General features: G+C 34.3%; 1 long non-coding RNA gene across 1 annotated transcript; it reads right to left on the reverse strand.

Moving 5' to 3' along the window:
* Positions 1-2,586: 2,586 nt before the first annotated feature.
* On the reverse strand, positions 2,587-5,163 carry LOC118599704. Its single transcript, XR_004949158.1, has 2 exons — positions 4,915-5,163; positions 2,587-4,639 (listed from the first exon to the last, which is right to left on the reverse strand). It is a non-coding gene; the product is annotated as an uncharacterized LOC118599704 (long non-coding RNA).
* Between the last annotated feature and the right edge of the window lie 1,837 nt (positions 5,164-7,000).

The raw sequence follows: 7,000 nt of genomic DNA on the forward strand, positions 1-7,000 counted from the left end.
GATGTCACGGAGTCCCGGCCTCCGTGGTGTTCAGCTTCTGGTTACATTCTGTCCGGGACTCGTGGGTCAGAAATACATTGTGCAGCTTTCAACACCACCAAATAAAATCAAAGTTCTCTCGCACCTGCTGTCCACCCGCAAACAAAACAACCTCGAAATATCAAAACCAAGGTGAGCTCAAATCCTTTGTCTAAGTTTAGAGTTAAAAAAAAGTTGTTTTATGAAAAACTGCAGGTGTATGTTCAGAAAAAAGTACTTTTCTTTTTGTTTTTATGAAGGATCTGCACTGGCATCTGGGAAAACTAGCACAGTGCAGGGATGCTTTTATCTACTTTTAACAAAAATTCTCATAGAAATACCAATCAGTTTTACAAGCATCTACAATATTTAAACATAGACATCCCTTGATTAAAGTGCTTGATTGAGTAATACGTTTGGAACCAGTGATGCTATCCTTACATGACCTCCTTCTGCATGTGTCATCCCTGAGTTGTGTCATAGCTCCAGTTCAGCTATGATGACTGGATCAAGTGTCAATTGGATAACTTTTTAAAATAACATTTTAAAAAGTAAGGTATTAAGGTATTAAGATTTTCATTTTTTAATCTTTAATGTAGAAAACTTTTAATTCCCATGATGATTTCAGATACAGTTGTACTTAAAGAATCGAATTTGGTGTTTATATTTATGGGAACCATCAAAAAAATAATGTGAAGTTGCTTGTTTTGCTACGGATTGCTTTGCAGATAAAGTATCGGTGTCTATTTTCAAATGCATTGCCAAATTTCTATTTTAATCGGATCTCGGGATTAGCTCCATTTATTCAGAGTATGTAGGCATATAAACACCTTGTTGGCTGAGGCTAAGCTTTAAAACCCAAAGTGGGTTCATGGTTTATGTATTAGATGTGTAACTTATCCAAATAAAGTACCTAAAAACAAATATACCACCTTTAATTCATGATATAATTTAGTGAACTGTTCTTAGATTCACTTTATATAGAAAACATTTTTTTTTACTTTTATTCATTTTTAAAAAGCTGTTCTAGCTAAAGGGATTCCAATGGTGTTTAAATGATAAAACAGCAATTATAAGTTTAGAAATGTGGAGATTAGCTATTATTTTAGCAACATGCTAACGTTTTTGGCTAATTTGTTATTTACTGAAGTTTTTTGGGATAATTTAGAACTTAGCTTCTATTTTAGAACAAGGCTAACTTTTTTTGAGTAATTTAGGTTACTGAGGAATTTTAGGCCATTTAGGAGTTCAGCTATGAGGAATGAGCTATATTTTTTTTCAGGCTAATTTAGCCTCAAATGAAATTTTATATGCCAATTTGGAGTTAAGCTAATATTTTACCCATATGCTAACATTTTTGGCAAATTTGTTATCTACTTGAGTTTTTAGGCTAACTCAGTGTTAAGTTTTTAATTTTAGCAACATGGTAACATTTTTGGCTGATTTCATTTACTGCGGAATCTTATGCTAATTTGGAATTCAGCTAGTAGTAAACAACAAGCTAGCATTTTCGCTAATTTGGCATCAACTAAAGGTAAAAGGCAAAAACGTTTAAAAAATCCCATTTTGAGAAATGCTAGTTTCTTTTTATATTTTTGCTTTTGTTCGTGCCAAAAAATAGACATAATTCATATTTATTAAAAAAAAAAGATGGTCATGAATGCAAATCCAAATTTCCTAAATGCTAAAGTAAGACTATGCAAAAAAATAAAAAAATAAAGTACGACTGTGGCTCCTTCAAGGTTTGTATCAGTAGAAAACAAGCCCAAATGTCTACTTTACTGTAAAGGTTGCCGACCCCTGTCATAACCTAATCTCACGCCCCCTTCTTGATGGGGAAGGGGGCGGGGGGTTGCTCTGTCCTGCCCACAACTCAGTATTGTATTTTAATGATTTACTGCCACTGTGCATACAGTGTCTTTAAAAATGACAAAAGATTTTTGATTTTAGCTAAAAACTTCATAATTAAAAGATCACTGAGGATGATTTTACAATAGAAGAGGAGTGGGACTTTAAACTAAATTTCAAGTACTTTCGCCACAAAATCATAGCTGAGGTAGAAATAGTTTAGTGACAGCGGACAATACCGGATCATAACTTCTGCCAGTTCACGTCGGATGCTTTGAGCCTCAGTGGGCTTTAATGAGCCACTCTCTCCGTCTCCTGTCTGCTGGCTCAAAGAGTTTTTCACATTCATGTCGATTCTTGTTGGCCTGCAGATTTTGTGACGGCAGACACAACAAGAGCCCATTAGCATCTCCTCCCCAACAATCCGGATGTTGCATGTCAATGGATTACGAGTTCTAATTATGCTTTTTTTAGCATTCCTTTACCTTAACTCCGCATCAGTGAGCTAAAGACAAGATATTTCTTTAAGTTCAAGAATGAGTTAAGAACCACAAATTAGTAGAAGTGGAAATGACCACATTTGAAAAAGGACAAAAATGCATTTATTATAATTTGTAACTTTTTCATGTATCAGTTAGTTTTTTGCACTCCTTTAATTCTTCTATTTTCACCTTTTTGAGTCTCCATACAAATTTCTAGAACTTCTCCTAATTTTATTTCTTTATTTTTCTTTTTAATCTGATCATCTCTAACATAACCATAACTATTGGCCCTCAGGCTTCCAGGTTTCCCTCAACAAATAGAGTTCTTGTTGACCACGTGACCCGATAAAAGGTGGTGGAAAAGCATTTCCCCTTCTCTGCTTCCACAGTCGGGGGAAGCGGCTGCTGCCCTGAGGCCGGCAGCATGGGTGGCCAGGAATGACTAGTATTCACCACAATCAACCAGTTTAAACCAGTTGGGCTCTCATGGAGGCTTTTTGGAGAAAATCAACGTCAAAATTTTCCGAAAGCACTAGGTTAGTCAAAAAAAAGCAACTTCAGAACATTTCAGATCACCTGTGTGCCCCCGAGACTTTAAAAGTCTCAGTTTCATCCAAAAAGGCAACTTTTAAATAATTTTTGAGAATTGGTAGAAAAAAATGCATGAGCTGTCATTAAAACCATGACAGTAATGTTACTTTTTTTCCCCAAATTTGGACTTTTTTTTGTTCCTCGTCTAACCAAACTCCACTGAATTTGGAAGATACCATAAATGGAGAAGTTGTGGGAGATTCTGGAACCAAGTTTAGGTGGAAACACAAATATATAAATACTTTATTAGAGACTCAAGGTCCGTTTGCCACAAGAAAACCAAAAGATAAAACTCTTAAAAATAAAAATAAATAAAAAAAACACGCATGATAAGAAAAGTATAAAAAACAATATAAACTATGACATAAATTTAGCAAGTAAACTTAAAAAACTAAAACAAATGCAGACTTTAAAAAAAAGTAAAAGTTTAAAACACTTTCTTTGTGTTTCACTCGCGTCCCATTTAACCCGTTTACATTGATATGAATTAACGTATTATGACAACTGTGCAAAAATATCAAATGTAATAACTTTATAGATTATGTACATTTCTTACTTCCCACTCCGTTTCAAGCAATAAAATCCAACTCTACTAGACTTTACTCGATAATCGTATTTAATTAATCTAATGTGATGTAAGTGTGGATTGCATCACTGCAAAAATCTGTATATATATGAGTAATTTCACTCTTATTGTCTTACATTTTCATTCATTTTCTAATCAATGCAATTCTTTGTTTCTGAAATGAGTTTAATGAATCTGTGTGTTTTTATTTTCTTTTTTTAGTTTTTTGTGGTACAATTATTGTGTGGAACAAAAACCAATAGATCAAATCAAATTATTATCTTAAGTCATACGTCTGCAGAGAAAATCACAAAAGATTTTTAGTCAACACTGAAAAAAACGAAATATAGGATCAATTAACAAAAGTTCTGTAATTTGTTACAATTTTTTTTTAGTTTTCATCAAATACAATCAACTCAAAAATGTAATATGATAAAAACTAGTATTTTCAATGTAACAATTTTAGTACTAATTGGGATAAATATCACCTTAGGTCGTGTACTTTATAGTATCAGTACCAAAACTGTTTATAAAATACAGTATGTGGGTTCTTCTTTTTTTATTACCAAACATGCACATGTCTGTATTTCTAGAAACCGTTTATTAATCGTTAAAAATAAGAGGTGTAGCACTGGATTTGATGTCTTTTTCATTAAATAACCACAAAAGAACCTTATTTATTTTTCACTAATTCTTATTTTTCAGATTTCCTTTGACAGTCAGTTTCATAATGATGTCTGAGCTCTAATAGAGAGTGATTTTAGATCAGTGACAGCAGAGAAAAGTTATTTTACTCATGCATGCCTGAAAGGAAAAGAGCTGAAGCTACAACTATAAATGACCCTGTAGAGCCATCTCTCTAAATTCCCTTCTCCGTCATCCGTCACCACGCCATTCCCCCCCTTTGGAGCTGATCACACTTTCTCGGCATGAACTGGGCGTGGCCTCCCAGGGATGGCGTCACATTACAGCTGTGCACGCCTGTCGCAGAGTTCCCACCGAGGGCCCAGCACACTCTTAGGCTGATCACACTTCCGGAGCGTGGACCAGACGTGGCAGTCCGTTACGGTTACAGCTGCACACTCGTGCACAGCCGTCGTCCTGCACCTCTGCTGGACAGCAGCAGCTGCTCCTCCTGCAAAGGTGTGAGAACACCTTGTCAAAAATGCTGCAGCGTGTTGGGAGATGTCTGCACATGTGGTGCAGAAATGGGAAAGGCATCAGGTTTTGGTTCCGTATTATTAGACCGTGATTATGATTTGCTATATTCAGATTGGCAGGAGAGAAGTGGGTGCACGTGCAGTCTAGAAACATTATAAACAAACTTCAAGGGGTCAACCTGGAGCTTACTGCATGCACAACACTTACACGCTTAGTGAAAGACAAAACAAACTGGAAAAGTTGCATTACCTGTGATATTGCTAGTGTGAATATAGTAGCTGAAGATGCTGAAGCTTTTTGCTGAAAAAGAAAACGCTATTTGCAAACTGTTAAATTTGCTAGAAGACTGGGAATTTAAGAACTACAATAGAACGCTGAATATGACCTCAATTTCTTAAAAATGTGCAGTAAAATTGCTTAAAAATCCCTAATACATGCCAAGTTTGCACAAATATTTAGTGTGTTGCTTAAATATGAGCTAAACTCTAAATTACCACAAAAATAACTTAGTCGATTCCAAATTAGCCAGAAAAGCTAGCTCATTGCTTCAGTACCATCCCGACTCCAAAATAACCTAAAAATTCTTCAGTAAACTGAATTAGTCAAAAACGTTAGCATGAAACGTTAGCATAAAAACCCCCAGTAGAATTAGCCTAAAAATTTAGCATATTGCTAAAATATTAGCCAAACTCCAAATTAGCATAGAGGCAGTAGAGGCCAAATTAGCCAAAAAAAAAGCTAGCTTGTAGCTTAAATACTACATAAACTCCAAAATAGCCTAACATTCCTCAGTGAACTAATTAGTCAAAAATGCTAGCCTGTTGTTAAAATAGAAGCTAAAGATTAAAATTGTCTAAAAAACCATTAGATAACAAATTAGCAAAAAACGCTAGCATATTGCTAAGATATTAGCCAAACTCCAAATTAGCATAAAAACCTTAGTAGATATCAAATTAGCCAAAAAAGCTAGCTTGTTGCTTAATTACTACCTAAACTCCAAAACAGCCTAAAATTCTTCAGTAAACTAAATTAGTCAAACACATTAGCATGTTGCTAAAACAGAAGCTGAACTCTAAATTAGCCTCTGAAACCACAGTAGATAACTAATTAGCCAAAAACATTAGCATTTTGATCAAATATTTGGTAAACTACTATTTTTTAATTACAATAAAAGAATAAAACATAGTCCATGAACATATTTATAAGTCTTGTTGTTAATCTACTTAAAACTTTGAAATTTGAAGACTTTCTCAATCATTTCCTTTGGGGTATATTTTGTTCAAAATAAAAAAAAACTAAAAGTTTATGAATAAAATACAGGCAGTAATGTCCTGAACGAGCTGAACGTTTTGATACCAAGATTACTGAAATTATTTAAAGTGTGATTTAGTTTTTATGTGCCGAAAAACGTGAGGAAAGAAGCAGGAGAATCACTATAGTGTGAATGTTTACTAAACATTCACACAATAAATGAAAAAAAAAACTAAAACTAAACTACAAAATAATTTCCCAAAAAATATTCCACAAAAAAGTCTGAAATTTTGTTTAAAGTAAAACAAAACTAAAGCCAAATTCAGAACATATTTATGTGAACAGTCATTTAAAGGGGAAATAAAGCTAGTTTTAGGACCAAAAGTTGCCAAATTGGACGAAGAAGAAACAGTAGACGGTCAGGGTGACGGCAAACATTAATTGAGAGGACATTCTGTAGGGGCGGAGCTAATTTCTGAGTCTATTTTAACATCATTATTGATTAGGAGATCATCAATAAGCTTTTTCAAGGATTGCAGAAATAACAAAAGCAATATTTTAAATGAAAACTTGAACTCAACATTTTTATGAATTTTTGATCATTTTCTTGAACTAATCTTAGATTAACAGATTCACATTTTTATTACTGTAAAAGTAAAATGTCGTTTATATGTGTCTCTGGCTTTTTCAATAGGGACTTGACCCCTTTCAGGTATGAATAGCCCCACTTTCAGATAAGATTAGAGAGACTTTTAGAAATGGGCTCCGCCAGTGCAACCGCTATCTATGCCCCAGTTCACTCTTTTTTTTGTATCACACTTTTGTTATCACTCCTTGTTTTTCTTATCAACACTGGGCCACAGTCCCTTCAGCTCTTTTTTATCTCCAGCAGTTTCCACATGGACTTGTCTTAACCTAGAAGTGTGGAGGAGCGCAAGTCAACAGTCATGTGAAGGTTTTGTAAGAATCCTTTCACTGATTTGACCTAATTCTGTTCTGATCTGAAGTTCTCCCCCCAAAAATAATAATTACCAGCATGAGTTTTAAAAAAAATAAATGAATATTGATGTTTTGGATTGGATAA

The sequence above is a fragment of the Oryzias melastigma genome, linkage group LG15 (genome assembly GCF_002922805.2).
Source record: "Oryzias melastigma strain HK-1 linkage group LG15, ASM292280v2, whole genome shotgun sequence".
Classification (NCBI taxonomy): Eukaryota; Metazoa; Chordata; class Actinopteri; order Beloniformes; family Adrianichthyidae; genus Oryzias; species Oryzias melastigma.